Raw genomic sequence first — 27322 nt, 5'->3', positions numbered from 1 at the left:
ACTTCACAAAATTGGACCAATAATGAGTCCCAGTTTATGAGGTTTTCATTCAGAAACTGGCGCCTATCGCAGACAATTCTTCATCTCTTCACCAATACTAGACGTTATAACCCCAGTACATTTCTGCTGGTCTGACCTAGGGAGAATTGCAGAATTGTGATATAATTTCATCCAGTAATTACACAATTAGGGAAAAGAGTTGGCCTAACGGCTAGGGCGGTCGACCTCAAATTTGGGGAGCTGGGTTTGAGTCTCGGCAATGACGCTGAACATCTTGTGATTCTGGGCAAATCACTTGGGGGCATATCAGCAACAACCGGCGATAATTATCGCTAAGCGCACTTAGCGCTAGGATAATTATCGGCGGCTAGCGTGGATTTTTAGCGCTCACATAGCGTGTTATTAGCAACGCTTATCACAAAAGCGATAAAAATCCTAGCGCTAACTGCCAAAGGTGAGATTATCGCTGGATAATCTCACGAAGTTTGGCGATAGCTTGCTGATAGGGCCATACATACTTAGCCATGATATCCACCTTACATAGGATATCATGGCGAAGTCAGTTTCAAAGCAGGCGTAAGGAAAGTAGCGATAACAGAGGTTATCGCTACTTTTCTTGTCGCTATGCTGCTTTGCGTGAGGCTTGATAATAGGAGAAATGTCGCTTAGCAACATTTCTCCCATTATCCTGGGGAGGAACGCCCACTTTGCATCTCATTAGAGATGCAAAGATGGGCGTTAGGAATTCAGGCGCTAAGGCAAGGTTTCACGTGATAGCTAATGTAGCGATAAAATCATCTCCGCTTTTCGGCTGAAAACGGCCACAAAAGCGGCGATAATTTTATATCGCCGCCTTGTAGATATGCCCCTTAATCTCACCGTGTCTAACAAAAAAATAAAATAAATGAATGTGTGTGTCCTTATGTAACGTAACTGGTGTAAAGCGCTCTAATACCCGTTTCGGGTCAAGTTCGCGCTATATAAATCTCTGCAAAAATGTTCAAATAAAACAATTGTGGGAAATCAAGGCTCAGAAGTCTGTTCCTTATCCATACAGGATGCTAGCTAACAATCTGATTTGTACATATATTCTTAACAAGGGCCTTAGCAGGAACCGCTAAGTGTTGTCATGTCAAATGTCTTGCAAATTCAGCGAGAGCACAGCTAATTGGGGTACGCCTTTTTTGTTGTACATCCAATAAATGTTCCCTCCTGCCCCGCTAAAGCGAAGACTACTGACTATAAATGTATCAAACACGACATAAAGGTGAAACTTTACATAGTGGATGCTCAATTTTGGTATGGTGGAAATCTGTTCAGTATTTTCAAGATATTTCAATCAAAAAAGAGAAGTCAATCTTTGAAGGGTTAATTAGAATGATAAATTGCTAGTTCATCGTCAAATTACACTGAGCTCTTGATATTTAGATAATTTGAGGATAACAATTTTAGAAAATAATTAAGCCTGATTGGCTATGGGAGCTGCTTCTTCCATTGGTCATCATCGAACCTCGTTGGGTTGGATGTCACTAAAGAAACCTCACTGTGTCTGCAGACAGATATAAGAGATATTTCGATGCATCTTATCTGACAACTTAACAAGAAAGGTGTTCCCTAGTGAAACATTCATGTATAAAAAATAGATACAGGGATTTGTAGAAAAGCTAAAAGGTATTCATCAAGAGTACGAGTGGCCCTGCTTCTGACTCAATCCCCCTATGGTGACAGCTAAACATCCCTATTGACAAAGGGCAAATTGCTACAGTAACAATTGGTGTTACAATTGGTGGAGAATCATTAGGCATAAATATACTGAGGGTCACATTTATTAAACCTTCACGCAACGCAATAAGCCACCTTCCTGCGCTGAGCTGCGCTACTTGAAAGAGAAAGGACAGGAATGTGCTGTATTTAGCATTGCGTGGCGCATTCCGGTCCTTTTCTTGTGCTGGCACACAAACTACTGCCCAGCGCCAATGCAGGCACCCTCGTGTCATGGTGCATGGGCGCCAGCATTGCAGAGACAGGATTGTTTCGTTCAGGAAGAGGCAACTTCCTGGGCAAAAACAATTCTCAGAGGAATTTTCCCCTTTTTATGTGCTTTGCAGAATGCAGCACATATGGATGAGGGAAAACGAGGAGAAATAAAGATATTTCTCATCCTTATGCTGCACCTGGGGAGGCCTAGCATTTTGTCGAATTCCCAGGTCCAACAGTTATGGTGAATCTGGGAATGTGCCAAAATCCCTGGGTGGATGCATGGGAACACCCATGCTCCACCCATGGAACGCCTCCCTGGATTAGAGTAACACAACGCAGCAATTTGCACTGCACTCCATTATTCTAGGTTTATCAAATCATTCAGGGCCACATAAGGTAGCTTTGCGTGGCTTGATAAATCTTACTTAGTAATTGCGTCACCATTGCGCCCCGTTGCATGGCACAAGGGTGACAGTGACACAACTGCTTGATAACCTTGCCCATGAATTTGTGCAATTACTCACATTTATTTTTAATTATTTATTCCAAAGAATATTAAAGACACTAATATATTGTATGTTGCAAAATTCTATCACTATACAGTAGATTAGCAATAATGGTGGCACTTAACTATTTCTTTTGTGACCAACAAACTTCAACCATTACATCGACAGTGCAATACAGACAATATATCATATACTCCAAAAATCAATAAAATATCACTATACAGTAGATTAGCTACAAGCATGTCCCTTCACAATTTCTTTTGTGTCCAGCAAACGTTATCTATTAAGACAGCCAACACGTATTTGTGTTGCTTCCAAAAGAGCTGCTTCTTCAGGGCTGTTGGAGAGTGAATGTCATGAGATAAAGTCACAATTACAGCACAAAACAAACCATAACATGTATTTGTAAATAAACACGTAACATACAGAAAACCTGTAAAATACAGAAAACATCTTCTTGAACATTAAACATTAATTACAATTAAATTAACAATATACACGAGAGACAAAATAAGTAAAACTATTCTGCCTACCGAAATGTCAGCCAACAAATACATTCGTCCAGTGTATTGGTTGCAAAAATGAAGAACACATTCGGAATAAAAAATGATTGCATTTCTTTTTTTTTAGCAATGTTGTCTTTTCTGCTGACTTGCTCTTTTTAACTTTTTGCCCAATAAAAAGGAACGCTTCTAAATGGAGTGTAGGTATTGGATATCCCTTGTTAGGTTATTATCCTAGAAACAATGAGCATGCAGATTTTACCCCCTTAATAATAAGAGTGGGAAATATATGCCAAATGAATTGTATTAATCTTTGCAATCAATATCTTTAGGGAAAATATCTGATGGCTGAAATGTCTGCTGGCAGAAATTTGTTTGCTTGTTTTGTCTCTCTTGTGTATATTGTTCTGTAATAAGTGTTGAATGTTGAAGAAGATTATTTCTGTATGTTGTTACACATACATGTTATAGTTTGTATGGTGTTCTAATTTTGACTTTATCTCTTGACATTCACTCTCCAACAGCCCTAAAGAAGTGGCGATTTTGTAAGCCATGAACGATGTTTGCTGTATTGTGCTATTGATGTAATGGATAAAAAAGAAATTGTTAAGGGCCACATTTGTAGCTAATCTACTGTATACAGATATTTTCTAGAGTATATGATCTATGGACTATATTATGCTATTGATGTAATGGATGAAGTTTGATTTAATAGAAATATGAAGTGCCATGTATGTAGCTAATTTATTGTATAGTGATACTTCATAGAATTGTGTAGTATAAAATATATTAGTGAATAATATATTCTTTAATATTCTCAGAATAGCTTTGGCCTAGGAAAGCATTACTCAAATTGTACATTGATTCTGGAATATACTTAAAGCTTTCAACACCAAAATCATGGATCCGTGGATGTTGCATACTGCCAGGATCCATGATGTATATTATTCCCAGAGGCCATTGATGTTCATCACTTCCAGGGATCATTGCTGCTCAATTAAGCCATGGGGTATTGATGTTCATTATGAGAAAGTGCCTCTTGTTGAGTGGTCACCCCCATTTTCTTGGACTGGTGCTGCTGGTTTTTGAACTCTTCACACTGTACTGCTGATTAGCCCCTAGTGCTTGGCTAATTGGCTAATCCTCAATTGGCATATTCAACTTTTCAGTAAGGCCACAGCAAATGGTGTAAGAAAATGTACCAGTAGTATAGAAATCAAAGGTCCCCGGTGGACGGCAGTACCTATTGTGCCATTCACTAGGCTGACAAGGAAAACATTGATCCTGGCTATCTGAGTAACCTGACCCCTGCAGGCAATTCTATTAAAATATACCTTTTGGCAGGAAAGTATTTAAAATTTGAACACATAAGAATTTAATATTTACAAGTTGCTACAGTCACTAGCCCCCAAAAGCTATTTCTACTGTCAGGGCTTCTACTGGTTGTATGAAGAAAAAGGTAAAGCACAGTATGTTAAAGCTATGTATTGAATTTGGAATAAACTATTGAGACTGTTCAACCACTGTGTTTAATATTTATTACAAATAGAATTCAATGGTGAAATTGGATCTTAATAAACATGTAGGAAAAGTAACTTCTGAAAGTTATACTTTCCATGCCTGAAGACCCTACAGACTAATTAGCATTGACCTGTCTGCAGCTTCTCTGTCAGTGCTGCTTTGATGAGGTGTGAAATACAGTTAACACAGCAGAGACAATGGCTTGGGCCAGACAGGATAGCTCAGGGGAGATATTTTCCCAAACAGAATCCAAGCAAGGCAGTTTAGGAATGTCTGGTAACTTCACTAACATAAAAGGGAGCAGGGAGAGACCTGTAAATTGATAGTTTAGTGAAAAGGAAGCCTGAAACCGAAGGGTCTTTTGAATCCAAAATACACTTTAGCCTCCTAGCTTTTGTTTTAGCTGAAAAGGGGACTCGCCCCAAAACCAGTTTAGAGTGGTTCAGTGGGGGGAAATGACCCTAGGTGTGCCACTAGCTTTCTCAAGGGGCAGAAAAGTTTTGCCAGTTTCGATTTTACTAAAAATCGTGCACTGTGGAATAGGTTGCAGCAAGGCAAACAAGATGTGCTGTAAAGTGTAACGATTTGCCCTTGGGAAAATTTTGCCCATTGGTCTGGGAGTGTCCAGGTGTCCCCCCTCCCACTGGCTAGTGAACAGAATAAAAGTAATACCTCACCACCAGCTCCTCAGAATACTTAGCAGGACTGAGGCAGAACAGAAGAGGGCTGGACCTGCTGTCTGTAACCTGAAGCACCAGACCTGTTCCCGCTTGTACCCAGGATTCAAAAGCTTCACCCCAAGTTATCTTACCTCCTGTGTGGCTACATAGACAACACACCAAACTTCAAGAGGCTCTTTTCTGGATCTTAATGGTGACCATAATGTCCCAGGAGCCTCGGAAGTGGCTAAGAAGAACTGCCCTAGAAAGTTTGAAAAGCTAGAACTCAGTAAAGATTTGGACTTCCAAGACGTCAGAGAGTTAGTGGGACCTAGTGGCAAAGGAGTTTGATTTCAATGTGACCTTGCTAGCTACAGCTTCAGGCTTTCACCGTGGTAAGATTTTGAGTTCCATAAAAAAGACTTAGTCAGTAGGTAGAACACTTGATCAGTCCAGATGTGAAAAGTATTCAAGGAATTTGTCTGCCACAAAATTTGAATTTTTCTCGGTCGGAGCTTTTCTAGCCAAAACTGACAGCTTCACTGGGACTTCGTCTGGTGGTTATCTAACTATGAGAGGACCTTGGCTGATACACTCTTCAGCTTTACTCTACATGAGTGTTTTGACTTCCACAAAAAGGACTAAGTCAAAAGGTAAAAACTTGGCCCAGGATGACACGCTTAGTGTATCTGACCTCCCTCTATCAAGGTAAGACTACAATTGTGCCTAGTTCCTGGTCTACCATGAACAGTGTTTTCTGACTGGAACTATAATTGTTAATGGTGCTTTCTTGCTTTAAAAGTTCTAAAATGTATATCTCTGGTGCCCCTTATTAGGCTTCTTCTTTTTTTGCTGTCATTATCATATTCCCCCCAATTCAGAGGGGCAAGTGGGGGTTACTGTATCCAACCGTGGGGGTTGAGGCTTTTCACTCCTCATATCCGAATATGCCTTTTATGGATCCTGAGTAACTGAATGAAGTACAAGACTTTCAGTGTTAGTGTGGGTCGAGTAGTTCAAGGCTTCTTGGGGGAAGGTAGGCATGATGAAGTGAACACAGTCTTACAACTTAAAATTGGTTCAAAAGCAAATGTCAAAAGTGTTCCAGCGCAGGAGCGCTATATGACCGGCAAGTTCCCCCGGAGCTGTCGGGCCAGTAAATCAGTCTTGCACACACCAACATGATCTGCCTGAGCAGTATCTTCATGTGTGCCCCCTTCACTGGTGCTGAAGCTGCAGAGGCTGTCTCTGGTGAGTTCCTCACACGAGGTCCTGCAGGTACAGCTGATCGGTGTCCTCGACTTTGTCACACGCGGTCCTACAGGTGCAGAGGCTGGAGGGGTCCTTGACGCTCTGATACTGGTGGGTTTTCTTGGATCATCTTCATTGGTGGGAAAGGAGATTCAACATTCCTGGTGCTGGTCCTTAGTCAGAGCTTGGGCCCACATGGGTCACCATTGTGGCCCCTTCTGTTCAATGATGGTCTTGACCAGACCACAGTTCTTGTATTTCCCAGTGCCCCCACCTGGCATACGACATGATGTTCTCACTCTGCTCATCGGCTACCACCCAATTAGCCCAGCAGTAATCTTGCCACAGCCCCACCTGGCATATGGAGTCGCCAACTTCACACTGCACATGGGCCACAGCCCATTCGGCACAGCAGTAATCTTCACAGCAGCCCCACCTTTCAAATGGGGTCATTCACTTCACTCCAAACACGGACTAGAGCCTGATGAGCCCAGCAGTAATCTTCATGGCGGCCCCACCTTGCATTTTGGGTCATAGACTTCCTTTTGATCACGAGCTATGAACCGATCAGGGAAAAGGCCATTCTCATCAAACCTCACTTTAGAGATTCATTTGCAAGGCACTCACTCCAGCGCTGTCCTCTCCCTCACAAGGAATACTGATCTTCACAAGCAGGCAGGCACTGGTGCTCCAATCTCCAGGGGCAGGTGATCTTGGATTCCTTGGGTGAAGTTCTCTCACCCAGCTGGAAAAATATCAGGCCTTGTCCCGAGCCCTGGTCACATGCAGAAGTCTTACACAGCTTCTCCTCCTCACACAGCTCAACTAGCTGCTTGATAGTTAGCGATTTTGTGGGCCTTGAGCTCCCCTTCTTGTAGTCAATTTCCAGACACTAAATGGGATTTAGAGTCTGAGTCTTAGTGGTTTATGTTGGGGTGTGCTTGCTTTAGAAGTGCTCTCTCCTCGGGCCTGTATTTCCTCCAGAAACCAGTTTGTCACATCAAAAGTGACACCAAAGCCCCACAACACAGGAGTGACGTGTGGTTCATACCTGGATGTCAGCCACGATGATATATGTATCAAAAGGTTACTCCAGGGCCTCAGCCCTACTTTTTATAATTATATTATTAGTTTGATGCCTCTATTGTACCAGGCACACAAATACCAAGCACATGTATATTACACTCATGCACTGTGCAGCACTTCACCCCAATCCAATATATGCCAAGGGTGAGTTAAGCACATAGCAGCAGAACTTTAAATTAGTTAGCCGTTCGGCCTAACTCCAGGGACAGAGCTAAAAAAGTCCTTTCACCACTATGAGGCTAACACGTTCCTTCCAGTCCAAATACGAAAATTCATGAGACAGGCCTATATAATGGAGCACATCAATGATCCATGTTCGCTCATGATAGCAAATTGCATCAGGGATCCAGACATCATTACAATTGGAGTGACCATACCCTAACATGGTGTAAATTGGAGTGGGAAGAAGGGGGGAAAAAGGCGAGGTTATTGGTAATAACAATAAAAAGGAGCTTTTCACAATTAAAGTATAGTAGATTTGTGTACTGATTTTCTAAGGCTCTCTCTTTGTAAAAGTCAACAATGTTTCGACCCTCTCGTGATATGGGGTCTCTTCAGGACAGGAATTCTGGGGACTAATGGAGGGAGGATATCAGAATGTGCTAGGGAATACAGTGTGAGAGAATGTCATGGGTATATTAACATATGCAGTGACGCACAGCGGCTTACCATTGTTAGCACAGGGTGCGTCTGAGTATCTTCAGGGGTAATTGCTGGAATTACCTGTTACTGATACATATGGTGGCTATTAGGGTATGAAGCCAACTGGGAAGAACGTGACTGGGAATCATATGTGGTAAGTGGAGTGGCTTACCAGTATTCAACAAGGGCAAGGAAAGTGTATGCTGGTTCCTTTGAAGATTAATTTGAGGGGTATCCTGTTCAGAACTTTAGGATACTGGGAATTACCTCATTGCGTAAAGCAATATCTATTTCCTTTAAGTGCCTCCATGAAATTAGTAAAGAGGGGTATACAATTACTACTCATACCGCATATAACAAGGATTATTTACAGGAACAAATCACAATGAACAGGGATTGACTCACTCGAGGGAGGAGCGGGGATCAGTAATTGAATTACTTGTGTTCTGTCACAAACTGCAGGTTAAAAGTGAATCAGAGTAAGAATACCACAAGGCATAATGCGGGCGCTAATCCTATAAAACGGACATGAATACGCCGTACCTACTTGATAAGTCGTGCAGCGGTGTGTATCTGAATCAGTCTTAATGTGTGGACGCATGATAATGACTGCAGTTACATGCGCAAGTGCTGGGACCTACAGTTTGACCAGCACATGCGCAGTCAGGATACTCCTCTTTGGTGTTAGAGCGGCACATGCGCAGACTGGAAGTAGCTCAGTGGTGTGGAATCCAAACCTGCGGTCATCATGGAAAGGTAATGAAGGATCATAAAGTGAAACACAATGGGAAGGGCTGGGACTAGGCGGTTCAAGGTATTGTGGTGCGAAAGCACAGGTTGGATAATGCCGGTATTGCAGGAGTTGGACAGGGCTCGCAATGACATGGAGTGAAATATGACATATACATAAAAGAGTGAGGCGGCCAATGTAAAAGGTGAAACAACAGTGCACCATAATATATGGATAAGGCTCATACAGTAAATAGAGCAGTTATTTACAGGAGCATATTACAGTTAATACATAAAGTAAGGTCGGTAGGAAGCATAAGTAATTTCATTACAGAGATACCTGTGCTCATCAAAGAGCAAAAACAAAAGATAATAATTAAAAAAGACCCAATGTTGGGTATAGTTGCTGAGGACATTATAACCAATTTCTGTGTCACTGCATAAAGAGCTTAAAGGACAGCCTGAGATAATCTAGCCTTGGTAGTGATTGAGCAGTGACTTCTCGTTGCATCCTGTATTATTGCATTCTTTTGCTAATAACTGCAGGTAATACTGGCCATTTCTAATGATCTCTTGGGAACCGGAAAAAGGCTGCATTACCTTAGTTGAAACTACTGGAGATCATATAAGTTAGGCCTTTTCAGCACATAGTGCTATTGCAACTTTAGGGCCTCATTCAAGTTGTTTCACATGGATTTGCGAATCACTAATCCCACCTTTGCCTTGTACCGGCTCAGTTGCTTCAGGTTGTATGCTATGACAATAACTGGGATTTGAATTTCTTCGTTAGAGACAGGGGGCTTTAAGGCTTCCTCCCACGTGTCCCATAGTTTTTGGGTCAATGATAACGCGTATTTTTATATTACATTTTTAGCTCTTTCTCATCCTTGGAGTCCTTGAAAACCACACAAAGTAGAGCTACATATCCTTTAAAGTTCAGCTGGGGTTCATCTTACTTCTCTCAGTTTCACGTATGTATTTCTCTGAAGGCCTTTTGAATTTCTTGCTCAGCAATGTGATCTAGTCTGCAATTAGCAGTTAGTCCAGGCAAATTGATGCCAGTCATAAATAATCTTTAGCATAACATCTATTTGTTGAGTGCACACTCACCTCTAAGGATGTCTCTTGGCGCTTTTGATGGATATTATACGTTTTCTTTAATGTCTTCTATCACATCTCTCGGCACATACCATGATCTGTTGTTTGCAAGCCTCTTTCAGATGGTTTTACCTATACTCCATTTCTGCTTGTTATATCAATTCTATTTATCTGAAGGTTTTGGATGCTGCTCACAACAATTGCCCACGCAGTTTCTAAGGTGGACCTACAACAATGTTTATTGCTTTCCTTTTTATCAGGCGATTTTGTGTGTTGTCACTGCTCAGTATCTGCCTTCTTGTCATTGGTGTCTCTCAATCAGCTATCAAATCTAAATTAATGGAGGATAGTGTGATGAATACCCGTTTAGAATGTTGCATTATGTCTAGTAATCTTCTAATGCAAAAAGAATAATTGATGGACAGAATGCAGAACAATGTCATACATTCACCCCAATACATAGATCTGGGACTAAATTCATTGTTCTTTTTCTCCCCATGCTATTCCAGTTTGAATCCATCCATATGCAAATCAGTCTTGACCCTGCATCCAATGGGAACAGTCCAGCTTGAAATGCCAGGCCAGGTCCTCCCTGGACTGGAAACAAGCATCCTAGGACCGGTTTCGGGGTTTCACCCCATGTAAAACATTTAGAAGCACCACAAAACTTAAAACTAAAAAAAACAATAAACATCCCACTCTAATTCATAAAAATAGAGAATATTTTAATGTGCAAAAAGAGATGAAAATTACAAAAATCCAACAAGGGTAAACAGAGATATGAATTTTTAAAGTTTCAATTACATTTTGGCACCAAATGGCACAAAGGACCAATTCGGACAACTGGTTGTGCTATGTAGAGGAGAAGTCAAAGTTAAGGCCCACCACAGTCAATTGATATCTGTATCGGACGGGTCAAGAGTTACCTTCCTAGAAACATTTCAGAACATCAATGGGTTGTCAATGGTTTTGTCAGTGTTGAAGACAACAGGCAGAGTCTGAAGCAGGGTTCAGGGGCAACGGGTACACAGGTACACAAGTACACAGGCCCGATACGGTTATCGATGAATGCAAAAAGTGTTTGGGTTTCCGTGCTTCACTGGTTGAAGTTCTCGCCAGTGGCAGCGTTCAGGAAGCTGCGGGATGGAGTCAAACCGGGCTTGGCGGATTCCAACATCTATCAGGGAATGTTGGTTCAGCTACAGCGAATTCGGACCCATTGGCAAGGCATCCTTGACAGATCAGTTTGGCACCGGTCTTCTGCCAGTTCTCCAGCCACATAGCTGGAGAAAGTTTCTAAGGCTCAATTTTTAAGATTTGGCAGGAAGAGTATGAATTCACACTTATCTAAGGATGCTAGGAGCTTAGGGACACCACTTAGCGGTCAGTACTCACTCCAGTGGAAGTCACATGCAGGATCTGGGGTGGTCCAGTTGGAACTGGTCAGCTGGGCTCTTCAGGAAAGTGGGGTTCTCAAAGCATTATGTGTCCTTGTAGCTAAACAGGAGACCAACCAACTGACCTTTGGAGTTCACTTAGTCCTGGGGACAGGTGGGAGGAGATCCAGCCCTTAAGGTTCTTCCATGTCTCCTGTGTCACAACAGCAGGTGCAGTCCTTCTTCTTTTTTCCCCAGGTCAAGAGGTGTTCTTATAAAGGGAACTGGGGAGCCACATTTATGCCCAGGCCCAGCCTGTTGGTGGGGAAAACCATGACCACTCCCTAACCAATGGGGTAAAATCTTACAAGGGTGACCCTACCAATTTTCACATGATTTCCTGTGTGTTTTACTGTATCATATCCCACAGTGCCACTCTATTCCTAAAACCAAGAATGGAGAACTTTTCTTTCCCTGTGCAGAAGGTCCTGTGCCAACCCAGAGTAGGCAATTATAATTGCAAACACTCCCTTGTGGTCACTCTAGATTGGTTCTGCGGCAACTTCTCTTTCACTCAGATTGCTGCCAGACTGGCTAGCTGGACAATAGAGGGGCAAGCCCAGGTGTGAGTTACATCTGTCTGTGACAGGGAATTCATAATTTGAAGTCAAGTTAATTAAGCTCATGGGTACAGCACAGATGCCTGTTCTGTCAGGGGAAGGTCACCCCCTCTCCCTGTACCTCAGCTCTGGGAGCCACTTCACACCTACCTGAGGAGCCAATCAGCTATTGGGTGACAGAGAACAGAGGCAGAAAGCACATTTGATTCAAACTGTAACATTACAACTTTCTAAAAGTGTAATTTTCAAATTAATAATATATAATACAACTTTATCATTAAGTTGGATTTTGAATCCCAATTAAAATCAGTCCTTGAATAATTTTTCTACCTGCACCCAAACTGAAGTAAGGTGTTATAATATAACCCAGTGCATTCTTGTAGGCGGAAAACTGATTTGTGTTTTTTCCACTGCGAGACATTTGAAGCATAAAATATACATGTCCTACATTTTAAATCCCAAGCACCATGTCCTATGGCCATTTAAGGCCTTCCTTAGGGGGGATTTATAAGTATTAAAAAGGAAGCTTTTACCAGGCAAACGTTTTATTTTGCCAGGTCAAATTGCAGTTTTGAAGCTGCCTACCCAGGCTGGCGGAACATGCCGGTAGACATGCTTTGCACTGTCACTGTGGTGGTTGCAGAATATGTGCTTCATCCACTAGTGACACATTTAACTTACAGGCCCTGGGTACACTTTTATACCATATTCTAGGGCAGCACGCGCAATGTAAATTGTTTTATTTATTTATTTATTTACTTACCTCCTTTCCGCCGTATGCTGGAGTTTACTACCCCCAACCCTGCCCCCCCCCAGCCCACCCCACCCCACTGCCCCGCAGGACTCCCTCAGCGTACTGGCACTGTTCTAAGATCTATTATTAAGTTACATATGACAATCACGAGAGCAGCAAATTCAACATGTTTTAGTGGTAAGAGCACATGTACTGAGGCCTGGTTAGCATTGGCTCAGTGCGCAAGGTAAAATATAAAAACGGCAACAGTCCAGAAAAAGTGGGGATGTCCATCTAAGAAGGGGCATTTTCTTACAAATACTAGTTTAACATTTACTCAGTCTGGACGGTATTTATCTAACTTTTTTTGTTGCCTCCAGTTAGGGTGACCCTGACAGAGCGTCCTCTTTGCTCCCTTGGAGCATGTTTGGTAATCTTTTATTTAAAATAAAAGACAGGTTGAGTCCAACAGACATATCAGTTATTAGTGCATTATAGATGTCAATAGCCTTTTTTTCTCCTTAGGATAGGAATGCAAAATAACAGTGATACATCTGCCTATATAGCTATGAACTAAATAATTATATTTTACTGCATCATCTCGTGAGATTTAAAACTTTCCATTTCTCAAAATATGTGAAATGGTAAATTGACGGTGACACATCTGCCTATAAAGATATAAACTACTGTTCTGAATAGGCTGGTGCAAAATTGATATTTTGCGTCATCATCACGTGTGATTCCCAAATGTTGCATTACCTAAACTTGTGAAATGTTTGCTGTTTCACAGTAGACAACATTTTCCATGAATTCTACTGGTGTGAAATAATTTTTCCTTCTGTTATCGCATGTGAATTCTTTGCATGAGGTACTCCTTCACAGAGAAAATGTATTGAACATATTGTAAGTAGTATTCACAATGTTTTGAAAGTTACGGGAATTAAACAGAAAAAAATTGCCATGGAACTTCAAGGGGGAGCAAGTTAGATTTTATAAGAAATGCACTGTGTAAAAAATTACCATCATGGTCGGGGGGGATAAAAATATCTTGACAAAAGTACCAAAAGTATCCGGTCAGTGAGGAACCTTCCGTGGGAGGGAAACTCTAAGTTTCTCCCACTCCAAGCTTTCCAGCCAAAATCTTATAGCTTCACCAGGACTTTTTTCAATGACTATCTAAGCTTGTGGAGCCCTTCTCAGCTACAGCTTACTGCCTTGTACCGCTGAATATTGTGGACTTGCATTATTGAGATTAAAGGGCATATTACCAACATTTCAACCAATGGAGGGCAGCAAGAGAAGTTGCTGTGCTCTGTTGCATAAAAGGGAGCATACTGCACTGTGCCATATTTATAAAGACATGGACCAGTTCAGGTCTCTCCCAGAGCTGGCACACTTTTGGGTGCCGAGTGCCAATGCAGGAACCTTAGCACCATGGCACAAGCCTGCCTGCTTTACAGTCAGGATTGTTTTTATGCAGAAAGGGATACCTTACCACACGAAAACAATCCTTAGATGCATATCGCTCTTTCTATTGGCGCTGCAGCATGCAGCTCACATGGAGAGGCAAACTAACGAGGAGAAATTAAGATTTTGTCTCCTCATTGCACATCTCTCAGTAGGCACAGCATTTTGGCACAAACCCAGGTTTACTGACTTTAGTAAATCTGGGTTTGCATCAAAATCCATAGGTAGATAAACTAGAACACCCATGCTCCTTCCAAGGAAAGTCTCCTAAATGCAAAGTAATGCAAAGTCGCGTTATGCGCTTGGTTGCATTACTTTTTTCCACTAAGCCACATTAACCCTTGCACCCTAATCATGTAAAGTATGATGCACACCATCCCTCTCAAAATGGACCAAAGCCCAAACTGGTTAAGGGTTGTGTGTGTTCCCATCTAGAGAGGCCTGTCTTGCCTGTTCAAGCTGGACTGATGCCTGTAATATGATCAAGTCTAATTTCCATATTTCTAGTTGTTGTCTAAAAAGGGTATATATGGGACAAAAAAAAGGCTTAAATGAATCCCCAAATAATTACCAATACTTGTGATGAATTTATTAATTCCACCCATCATGTTTTCCCATCATGTTTTTATGCTAAATAAGATGCTTTAAGTAGAATGTGTATGCCTAGACTTGGGTCTCATGCTTACTGTGCATAGGAATTCAGCTGCTCATTACAAATGATGCACAGCAAGGCCCACGTTGGTCTTGGGTTGCTTGTGTTTCCTTCTGGAGGGCTCTGGCCTGGAAGTTCAGGCTGTCCCTTTCCTATTGGAGCTAGACTAAACCTAGTTTTTAGATGGCTTGTCCACACAAGGGTTGCATATTGTGCAAAACAAAAATGGACTGGAATGCAGATAAGCAATGACTAATGGCTGAGATTGATTATAGCATTCCACCTATCATTTGTTTTTTATATGTGAGGTGCTCTAAGTGACACAGCTATGACAAGACATGGGTCCCGTGCTTACTGTACCCTGGGGCTCAAGCTGCAATTCACTAATCAGGATCAACAAGGCTGAAACCGATCAGGGGTTGCTTGCATTCCCACCTGGAGGGACCTGGCATGGCACCTTGATCTGGACTGTTCTTACTGAAGTGGGACCAAGTAAGATCTCCATGCCAGCAAGGCCGGGCTAGGTACTGAAGACTGGTGAGACATGAGACTTACTCTAGAGTAGGTCAGTAGGACTGGGAGGCATTCCACTGCAAGCGGAACTCCGCAGAATCTCACTGAGTTTTTAGATGATTCCGTGGAATTCCACAGAGTAGAACTCCATGAGTTCTTCCCACCACTATCCATTACACCTAACTCAAGAAGGCATAAGCTTTTGTACAAACCGCTGTAGAGAATTGTTAGTAGGTAGGAATTCGTGTCAAAACCATGAGGTGGCTGCATTGGAGCAACCATCTACCACCCATGGAATGCCCCCTTGATGCAAAAAAGTAACTTTTTGTTACTTTGGCCAAATTTCCAATGCAAGTCAGATTTGCATTGGAAAGTAAATACCACCAGAACACTTTGTGCTGGATGTCACTACAAATGTAATGAAAAACCAGGGAAAGTGTTAATAAAAGTGGGCCTAAGTTACTAAATATTCCATACATTTATACCCATAGGGCACCCTCTATTACGTGCAGGTATATGAATGAAGGATTCAAAAACCTTATCAAGAGTACTCAAGAAAAAAGGTTGTGAGCACCTAATTATCTCTAATAAATGTGGCGAGGTACCAGGAAAAATGTAATTGACAAGAGAAAAACATGAACTATTTGGAAATAAAGGCACACAAATGTAAGGTAAAAATATAATAATAGCAATTCTAAAATGATGTACATTTTAAAGATTAAAATGAATTACATAACAGGCAACGAAAATATTGTGGGCATTTCTAATTAAACTCAAGGCACCTAAACTCTGTGACATTGTTCAACCATAATCTTTATTCAGTAAATCAATAAATGTCTTACACTTAGCACCTATTTTGTAACTTTGTTGAGAATGGAAAATATTTCACATAATGTTTTGTTTACTTCAAGTGTTTAATTTGAGGTTGCAGTTGAGTACAAATGTTGTTTATGTCATTAAATAGCATCGTTTTACGCTTTACTGGCATAATTTAAATGAAAAGACAATAATGTAATACGTTTAAGTGAAACTAGTTGATACATTTTTTTACAGCAAGTCAATGTTTTCATGTTGTATCTCGTCATATTAATGCAGTAACATCAAACAACACTGGATTTCGAAAATGTCAGTCTTCGTACAGCTTTGTGCGAACAATTATTTATTAAGGAACACGAATATATTCTTGCCATTTTTGATTTTACTTCAGCTAGGGCAAAAAGCCCTAAAGTATCAGTAGTACCTGTAATAAATTGTGATCATTATTTTTCTCTGCCCCTGTCAGTTACAGCCATCTCTCAGGGAGTCGGGTATTATATTTAATTGCTTGAGCTTATCGATTTTGCACTTGTACTCCTGCTATGTTAACTGACAGCGGCTATTAAAGAATGACAAATTACATTATTTATGTTATGGCCCTATAGCAATGATTGAGAAGAGACATAGATTTGTTTGCTATCTTTCAGTGCTGTGTTGTCTGTGAAGGGGGCTGACATAGCTTTTTTGACTAGGGCATTTTTTTGATTTAACTGATGCCTGTCAATAGTCCACATGCACAAGCAGGATTATTATTTTACAACACCTGTGCAAATTTCTATGATTCATCTTTCAGTGCATACTGAAATAACTTGCATATTTGATGTTTTCAGACAACGGAACGCAGATTTATTAATTGATACGAAAGTAAACTGGTGAGAATATAATAATATATCCATACAATTCGTGTGTGAGACCTAACATGCATATAGTTTTCACCACAGAAATGTATCTAGTATAATAAAAAAAAATCACATCTTGTTCACATTACAATTATAGTTGGGAAAGGAGACGAAGCCAGAATCACGCTGTGCCTTCACAGTGTCGGCAACAGAACAAATGCGTCTTTACAATTGCATTTGTTCTGAACGCAAGTCGCTACAATGACTTCCTTAAGGGGGGGCCCAATGGTGGAGTGGTTTTGGAATTAAAGTCCAACACCTTTCCTACTGGTGCACAGACTGGAGTTGGAATTGTAAATTTACTTATTCCATTATCCAGCACCCCCAAAGCAAGTAGTTAAAACGTCTTTGCGTGCAGAGCAAATGCGAACTAAAGTTCCTAAGTCATGTGTGAAAAACGCATGCAGAATTCCATCATACATTCAGTTGGGAAAATGAGAGTATACATTGTTTAATAAAAGGAAGCCTGCAATCCCTTATGAAAGCCTAGCTTTAATTTTCTTATTACAGGCGGCTTGTGACGTCTCTAGTCTCCTCTAATAAAGAAATTATATTGGCAGGGTTGCAATGGCCTGTAGCACAATCAGGCAATGCCCGAAGACCTGGTCCCTGAATGATCATTTTATATTCTATTTTTTGACTATTTGTGGGCCTGGTTTATACTTTTGAGCTCCCTGATTTTAAATCAAACATTTCCCACAGCAAGCTCAAATCCATGTATTCTTTCATACCTTCCAAAAAATTTATACAGCATGCCTTTACAAGTTCAAAACTGCCCCCAAAAAAACGTGGGTCAATTTCTCAACCATCTAATTCAGTATTGAGGGCCACTTTTATTTTAGTGCCCGGGCCCATTTTCTCATTCTAGTCCAACCCTGGATGTAGCTGCTGAACCTGTAATAACCTTTTATAGGTGAGCTCAGAGCAGAAGTGGCCCATCCACATGGGCACAGGGGCCACGCCTCCACCTTTTTACCCAGTAAGGATTACCGATCAGGCTCAACAAAGGTCAACTTGACAGACACTCTTCTTGTTCTCCCTGCTTGTTCAGGTCAAGCAGCCAGGATGTAGACATGTGCTAAATACGGAGGCACCTGGCTGCCTGATCTGAAGTTTGCTAGGCTGAGGATTTCACAGCCCTGCAGGCATGGCCTATTCCCCCTGGCAAAAGTGCCTTCGACGTCCTCTCCCTCATGATGAGGGGGAGCCTCACTGATTGCCTCTGACCTGGGAGCATCAGTTGTAAACCCTGAAGTGCCCAGGGCTAAGTGTCAGTCAGTGACACCTCATCACAGAGTGGGGTGGGGTCAGCAGTCTAATGGACCCCATCCACTGTGTGAGCAGTGAGGTACTGCTGCCTTCCCTCATTAGAAGGCAGCTATCCCAAATCTCCTATGACCTCCAATGCTTCCTCTCCGGAGAGCTCCGGTAAAGGTAAGTTTTATGTTTTTTGGTGAATAAGTGCATGTATGTATTTATTTATTTTTTTGCAGAGTTTTATATAGCGCAAACTTGACCCGAATCCGAATCGGGTATCAGAGCGCTTTACATAGCACCAGTTATGTTACATGAGGACACACATTAATTTTTTGTTAGGCACTGGGAGATTAAGTGATTTGCCCAGAATCACAGGATGTTCAGCGTCATTACCGAGACTCGAACCCAGTTCCGAGGTCGAGTGCCCTAGCCGTTAGGCCAACTCCTCTCCCCAATTCTATTTATGTGTATATGTGAGTGGGGATTGTGAATGGGTATGTGTGTGTGTGTAAATGCATGAGTGTCAGTGAGTGTGTATGTTTGATGTGTGGCCCACTCCTTCTACTCCCAGCCACCACTGGCTCTGACCTAACTATGCCTGTTGCCAAAGCCAGCATCCAGGGTCACAGGCAGATCACTGAGTATAATTAAAGCTGCACCTTAAAACCAAAAAAAAAAAACATGGCTTTACCTTCTTCCCCCGCTCTGTTTTTCAACATGAGCAGTGATAGATTTAAATGAGATATTTATGGCAACATGTTTATTTTTTTAACAACTTAGGCCAGTGCATCCCAAACTCTTTACAATCATGACCCGATTTTTAGAACACCACGTATTTGCAAACCACCTATCTTTAATGGCTATGAGGAGGGGGCGATTTTGTAATGTCATAACAGCAATTGTTTGTAAATGTATTGATCTTGACCAAGTCATTCAATATCAGACTGTGGCCAAGATATTGATCTGCTCATAAAAGTGTCATATGGTGAACTTCACTGCAGTCTGAAGCTGGAACACTTTTCAGAATGACGTGCTGACCTTTGGAATCAGTTCACGAAAATCCCAAGGCTTCTTTAAATCTTGGTATTGAGACCAGTGTTTTAGCAAATTTGAGAAGCCCTTCTGCAGCAGATAATGGAATAAAGACTCATATTTTGACTACCCAATCGGGATCACTGACAGAATATTGTGGGTAAAAATATTGGAAAACAGAACTATTGTGTCAAAACTTTATCATCAAAAATATTGTGATCCTTTACATAGCACATGATTATGGCACATCTCACGAGACCTCAAGACAGCATTTATTTCACAACCCAAATGGAATATTCACTCATGAGGCTTTTTGAAAATCCAGCAGTGTCAGCTATGCAGCCACAGAACAAACAATCTATTACTGCCTGAGGAAGGCAGAAGTCAAAACATTGTAAAGAACAATTATTACTAAGTAGATAATAAAAGAAATATATAATACAAATGTATGTGTAAGCAAAGTTTGTCCTACTACTTTATTTCCCTAGAGTACTCAGATAACATGGGCCAGGAAACAATAAAAAAGTATCAAACTAATTCTCAATAATACTTTTAAATCTTTTATATCTTCAATCACTCATAAAACCATAATTGGATGACATATACATAAACACAATTATAAACAGTTACCTCTAAAAATAAAGCACAACTCTCAGCTCAAACACACTTACCTTTGTTTCAGTACAGCTCATAAGATGCTTGCTACAGCATAACAAAGTATGGGGGATGTCCTCAACATTCGGCAAAAACTAACACTAACCTCAGTTAGCGTGCGTTTTCTTATCGCCGTGTACCGTGGGAAATTATCGCTGTGTTAGCGGCATAGTCACAACACGCCGCTAACAGGCGATAGTTTCCCCTACCGGGTCAAATGTCCGACGATATTGTTAGCGTCTCGGTGATAAAATTCGTCACGCTAACGTGAAAAAAGTGGCTATGGGCCAATTAGTGACAAGGAGCGGCACGCTAATGCGTCAGAGCACCTTTTTTCACATTCGGCATGAAAAACCACTATAAAACGCAGCCCAAACACAAAAAAAAAAACATATGAGGAGAACCATGGAGGAGCCTGGTCCCAGCACAGAGGCCAACAACAACCCCACAATCACCCAGGAGGACCAGTCAGAGACCCAGGGGAAGGCCAAGGAGAGGAGGAAGAGGAAGACGTGGTTCAGTCAGCAGGAAAACCAGGCCCTGATTGTGGAGGTGACAGAACACCAACAACAACTTTTTGTCAGCTCCACTGTGACATTGGCAACCAGAAACGTCATATGGCAGTCCATTGTGGCAAAGGTGAATACTGTCGGAGAGGTGAGGAGGACAGTGGACGGCTGCAAGAAGTGCTGGCATGATGTCAAGCGCAAGACCAAGCAGAAACTTGCAGCCAACCTGGAAGCAGCAATGCAGACTGGAGGTGGGAGTCCAGCGCCACAGGAAGAGCTGGATCCGTTGGAGGAACAGCTGTTCCAAGTCATCAGTGAGGAGACGGTGGTCAGAGTTCCGGGACAGGATACTGCTTAACACGACCAGACACAACAGCAACAGGGTGAGTACCAACCAGGGACTGGGGGATGGGGGAGATGGGCCCAATGGCACTCATGCACAATTAAAAATATTGCAGTGCACACCCACAGTGACTGCGGATCATGTCCCGGTTCCCCTTGGCACTGGTGGCATAGACACATCTGACCCTACTCAACCAATACATTGCAAGATACATATTGGTGGGCACACAGACATGGAAATGTGCACAGAAAAGTCAAACAAATATAGTCCATGTATCATATCAGTCCACAAGATAAGGGCTACGTTAAAGAGCAAAGGCCCACATTGATTGGAGATGTGGCAGGCTGTCAAAATGGTCCCCTTGCCTCAACACCACGCATATGCATGAGCCCATATGTCAGAGTTGTGTGCAAGAATGTGCATGTGCATCAAGGGTGACACAACTGCACATACACAATCTTGCACACAACGCAGACACACAGGCACAATTCCGCATGTCTGCTAACATTGGTGGTGGCATGCCCACTCTTGCACAGGATCAGTCACACACACAGTGCATCCACATGTCAAGTATCAGAGAGATGAGGCCCTGTGCAGACAATTAGTAAATGTGTGATGTTGAGGCAAGGGTGCCTTGTAGACATCCTGCCACATCTCCAGTAAATGTGTCCCCCTGCATGTCCATGAGATGCAGTCCTGTGTACAGAGTGACGGTACGCACCGTGAGTACTGTGGGGCGATGGTGCGTAAGGTTGTGTGGGATGGGAAGGGGCAGGATGGGGGTTAGTGGAGTTTGACACACAACATGCTGGAGTTAGGCAAGTTACTAAATAAATTCAACCAATTACCTTGCGCTTACTGCATAGCTAACTCGGCGTTGCAGCAAGTGCAAGGTAAATAATAGGATTTACTAATTTAATTACTTACCTAACTAAAGCATGTCGTGTGTCCAACTCCACTACCCCCATCCTGCCCCTCACCTGCCCTGCACCAGCCCCCGCACCACCGCCCTGCAGAACTCCCACTGCGAGCCGTCACTGTGTGTACACCAAGTGAGAAACCTTCTAGTGAGTCTGCATAACAGAAACACATGCAGGGGGATATTCACAAGAAAGTGATGAAGAGAGGCGTTAGCCTTCTTGGCTTAACACCTCTCTCCGCCACTTCGGAAAAGCAAGGCTGCACCATACCCACAAGTACATGGTGCAGCCTTGCTTTTCCCCCTGCGATGGCTCTAAGTTCCCCTGCGATGGCTCTAAGTCTCACAACTTTTCGCCAACGCAGGCACCCTTGCACCAGAGTGCAGGGATGTCTGCAAGCAGGGAGGTTTGTTTATGTACAGGAAGGTGTCCCTACTTGCATATAAACAAATCTAAAATGCCAGCTTCTAACTTACATGTGTGCCGCTTCATGCAGCACACATGTAAGTTACAAAATAACATTTAAAAATAAATGTTTGTTTATGTAGAGGAATCTGTCCCTTCCTGTACATAAACAAACCATGGCATTTTGCTTTTTCCATGTGTGCTGCACAAGGCAGCACACATGGAAAATGCAAAGACGAGGAGAAATAAAGCAGTTCTCCTTGTATTGCCAACTTAAGACCAGGGGTTTCCTGGTCTTAAGTTTTGCATTGGCTCCTATTTACGCTGCCCTTGTGAATAGGGGGCAGCGTAAATATCAATGGGTGTTGCGGTGGAACACCCACCACAACTCCCACTGCACCCCCCTTTCACGCTAAACACAGCGTGAAAGTGGGCCTATTCACAAGGCAGCGTTAAGCCACGTTAAGTGGATTAACGCTGCCTTGTGAATAAGGCGAGGCCCCTATCGCTACCACAACGTCACTGAAAATGAAGTTGTGGTGGCGATAGGGGCTTGTGGATATGCCCCACAATGTCACAACAAAGTGATCATTCAGCCAAATGGCTCAAACGTGCATATCCCACAATGCACACAAACAGCAGACTTCACTTAAAAGGTGATGTAATACAATGAGCAGGGGGCTATGCCTACAACACAATAGGGCGGGGACAATGCATATCAGGAATGTGTCAACCACATCTGTACTGCATAACTTGTCTGTGTTTCAGGCTCACAGAACTAAAATGTCCCTGTAAAGAAGTAAGACAGCCGAAGCATGACAACAAGCAAGGATAGCAAAGTAGAAACAAATAATGACAACTAGCAAAATGGCACACACACCCCTTAGGTCGAATTGCATACCTCCACTCCCAAGTGTACACATCTGCCATACAGAAAACACCATTCCACATCAGTCCTGGTGTCAGTTGCCCATGACACCATTATGTGCATGTAAACCTATCTGTTTGTTAAGTCAACTGTGTCAGTGACCAAATATGCAGTCATGGTTGTTATCACTCACACGCAAATCCATGCAATGAATATTCGCAACCAGGATAGCATGTATCATCCATGTGACCAGCTTTGTGTCACATACACAAACACATCACCCTGCCATTTGCATCTGTTGGCCTGGTGGTGGTGACAAGGCCTGAGCACCACAAATATGCATTGGAATTCCACATCCATCTAATCCCGTGCCACTTACACATCACACGTGGGGTCAAGGTAGAGGGCAATTGTTTTTGACACTGTCTGTCCGGCCAGCAACAACAACAGAAACTCACGCAGCACCATGCTCACAACAGGTAAGCCAACAGGAGGGCAGTAAGCAATGCACACAAGACAAATCACATTAGACAAAGCTACCTAGATTGAACATGTACACAACATTGTGCAGCACACATTGAAACAGCAGGTAGGCCTTAGTAGCCAATGCCCCTAAAGGGGACCCTCTTCACACATAACTAATCTTGCAACCAACCGATGCACATTATCAGTACACAGAAACGGTGTGGGTCTGTGAGCCACACTGACAATGCAAGTGACAGTGCATGATGAATACCATGCCTGCACCGCAAACATCTCCCCATGGTGCAGGCCACATCACTGAGGTGGCTGAGTGTGGCCCACATCCTTAAAGGAGCAGGTCACAATCAGACACGTCCTCGTGTACATACAACCCCTGACATAACCTAGACCTCTGCTTGAAAACAATGTACAAATGTCCCAACTCTGACCATGACACATATTTAGCCCAGCTTGCAACATCTCAGCATTGTAAATGCACAGAAGTGGAGGCCCACTGCCTGAAAGGGATAAGGGGCATAAAAACAAAAGCTGCATGGGCGACTATTCCACAATGCAGCGCACACACATACAAATTGGAGTTCAACCACATTGACTACAATGTGGGACAAACTGCATCACCTTCAGAACTGAAGGTACACAACTGGTGCCGCCTGTGTGTATAAACTGCCCAACCACATTAGTCATAGCTGTAAATTGTGAGATGACAATGTACAAGTACAACCTCATATCAGTGATGAAGGGGCATATTATCAAGAAACGGCGTTCAAATTATCGCTGCTTTAGCATTTAGATAATGGGCTTGATAATATGCCCGTGAGAATTCCCATAGAAGCCCATGTTCTGGTGTCAACATGGGCTTCTATTGGAATTCTCTGTGGCATATTATCAAGCCCATTATCGCCACTTTAGCAGCAGTTTTCTGCTGCTAAAGCGGCGATAATTTTAACGCCGTGCTTGATAATATGCCCCGTAGTCGGAAAAGGCAACATCCAGCAACAAATAGGCAGCTCCTTCCAAACAGTCACAATGTACATTGTCATGCAATCTGCTTGTAAACTCATCCAATGCATGATCATCCATGAAAGAGACAGTTAAAATGCATCTCCCCTTTACATTGCAAAGGGACAAACACCACCTCCTGAACAGCAGCCTGTCCCACTCTTTACTGATGAAGAGGAGGAATTCTCCACCATCAACACGGACAACCTCCAACAGCTTCTAGACTCCATCAGCACCCCACCTCCAGGAGCAGGGCAACCCACCTGCATCATGCAAACCCCACCCCCTGCACAAACCACACAGCAGCAGGCACCTACCACCTCGGCTGTCTCCCAGGACCTCCCAGACCCAAATCTGGAATTCCAATGCCGTGTGTTAGAGGTCCAGCAGAAGATGGCTCAGCAGGTGCGGGTGGGGTTTGACAGCTTGGCGGCCAAACTCGATTCTGTTTGTGGGTGTCTGAGTTCCATTAGGGACCACATACAAAACATCACAGACACCCGCAGTCCGCTCGCTGCTCTCCAACACTCTTTGGCTGACATCAGAGACAGGAACAACTGTCCAGTCTGAGTGGCTCCAGCGATGGCAGCCAGGAGCTGGAGAACATGGAGTGGATTGCAGGTGGAACAAATGGCTGCCACGGCTGCACATCAGTGAGATGTAGCTGGAATCTTCCATGCCCTGCAGATCATCATCACTGCATTGCTGCAGCAAGGTCTGGTGCAGATGAATGCTGCTGCTTCTACATCCACATCTCTGCCCCCTGATGTGTCAGATTCTCCCAGTGATGCAGCCAATCTACCACCACCCACATGTGAGGCACATGACACATCAGAGGACGAAGATGAGGATGAATCTGCCTCATTGCAAAGAAGGAAGCGGTAGCATTCATCTAGGCCAAATGGCCAGTTACTACTTGGTTCTAGGCTGTGCATCATGCCACGTATCACCTTCCACTGTCCCCAATAAACTCTGTGACACTCACCTTGGACATCGACATGGACTACCATATTTCGTTTGGTTAGCAATTACACAGCAATCAGACTGCTTACTGAACTCTCCCTCATCCTGTGGACTTGTCAACCCTAAAGGACTCTGTCTGGCCCTGCACTGGACATCAATGTAATGTGGGGATTGCATGGCCAAGTACTGGTCCAGTCTCCAACTATGTCAACAGACATGTGAATAAATATTTTTCAATCACACAGATGTCTGTTGTCCATGACCAATCCAGTATAGCAGTCTTGCAAAATGTAGGAGCAGTGAATCCACCAAAAGGTACACCCAGGAAAATAATACAAATGTTAATATTTTACTGTGATCTTGATAGGCAGTGAGAGGACCGGGTATGTGTGGACCAGCTGTGCCCCCATTGCTCCAATACACCAATCTGGCAATATCACAACTTAGCCCCATAACCATGAAGGAAATAGGAATGTCTGAAAAAAGGCAAAGTCTGTTGCAGGCCACAAGTAGTGTCACCCTTTACAGTTGCCAAAAGAAAATCTCCTGGCATGTCTTCTCACACCCTACAGGCTGGACGGAGCCTGTTGTGGAGGTGCTCATTGCATTTCACATCCCAAGATGGTGCACACCATATACACATTGATGAAGATACTTAAGAGCACATGTCTACCAGCCACTAATTGAACCACATACCTGTTGGCCAATCGATGTTCCACCACCATTTCCTTCGGGTCTCCCCGTGAAGAATCTGGGGATCTGGTTTGATGAAAAACTTAGTTTTAATAATCAAATCAGTAAATTGACAGGTACTTGTTTTGGCATTTTAAAGATGCTCAAGAAATTCCTGCCCCTGCTGCCCCTTTCCGCCAAAGAAACGGTAATCAGGGCCTTGGTCACCTCCCGCCTTGATTACGCCAATGCCCTATATGTCGGTCTGCCTGGTTATCTTATGGATAAATTGCAGGTGGTTCAGAATGCTGCCGCGCGGCTGCTGTTGGATTTACCCAAGCACACCAGCGTCAGACAACATCTTCGTAGGTTACATTGGCTGCCGCTAAAACCTAGAGTTCTTTTCAAGGCCTTGGTGACGGCCCATGCAGCACTCTACGAATACGGCCCCTGGTACCTGAGGAAACGTTTCTCGTTCTATGTTCCGGGCAGACACTTACGCTCCTCGCATGTGTGCCTGGCGTCTGTGCCCAAAATCCGTTTGATAAGAAAAGGTGGCAGTTCCTTATCCTACTTGGCGGCTAAGTCTTGGAACTCCCTTCCTTTGGAGCTCCGCAGCCTTCAAAACCCCATCTTATTCAGAAAACAACTTAAGACCTTTTTATTCCATTAGTTTCTCCTTGCTTCTCTGTCATCTCTTTTGCTGGTTCGCGCCGGGACACTCTTCTGAGTAGCCGTGCGCGCTATAAATCCCCAATACAATACAATACAATACAATGTCTGCCTCAGTGAAGTAGAGTTGGCAATAGGGACTCACCCCAAAGTGTAAGGCATCAGTCAGCCCCTTTCTGTGGATGAACAATGCTTACTGACTTCGGAACCCTCACATGGTGTGACCTCTGTGAGCGGGTATGGCAATGTGACAAGGGAGGCCTGGTGCACTGCAATGATCATATAGTCAGAAGCAGTGCCAACATTTCAAGGGTGGCATCACTATGAGCCAGATGTGAGAATATGCCATGACACTGGCACAAGAGGGAGAAATGCAACATTTCACCTTTTGTGGGCAGCTGAACTGTGAGCATGGCCAAAAACTTTAAAGGTAACAAATTCATGACTTTCCAACTTCATTGGTTCACAAAAGGCATATAGGAGAAGTGAAGTCA

This window comes from Triturus cristatus, chromosome 3_2 (genome assembly GCF_964204655.1).
Source record: "Triturus cristatus chromosome 3_2, aTriCri1.1, whole genome shotgun sequence".
In the NCBI taxonomy this organism is placed as follows: domain Eukaryota; kingdom Metazoa; phylum Chordata; class Amphibia; order Caudata; family Salamandridae; genus Triturus; species Triturus cristatus.
Note: the sequence above shows the minus strand (reverse complement) of the source record.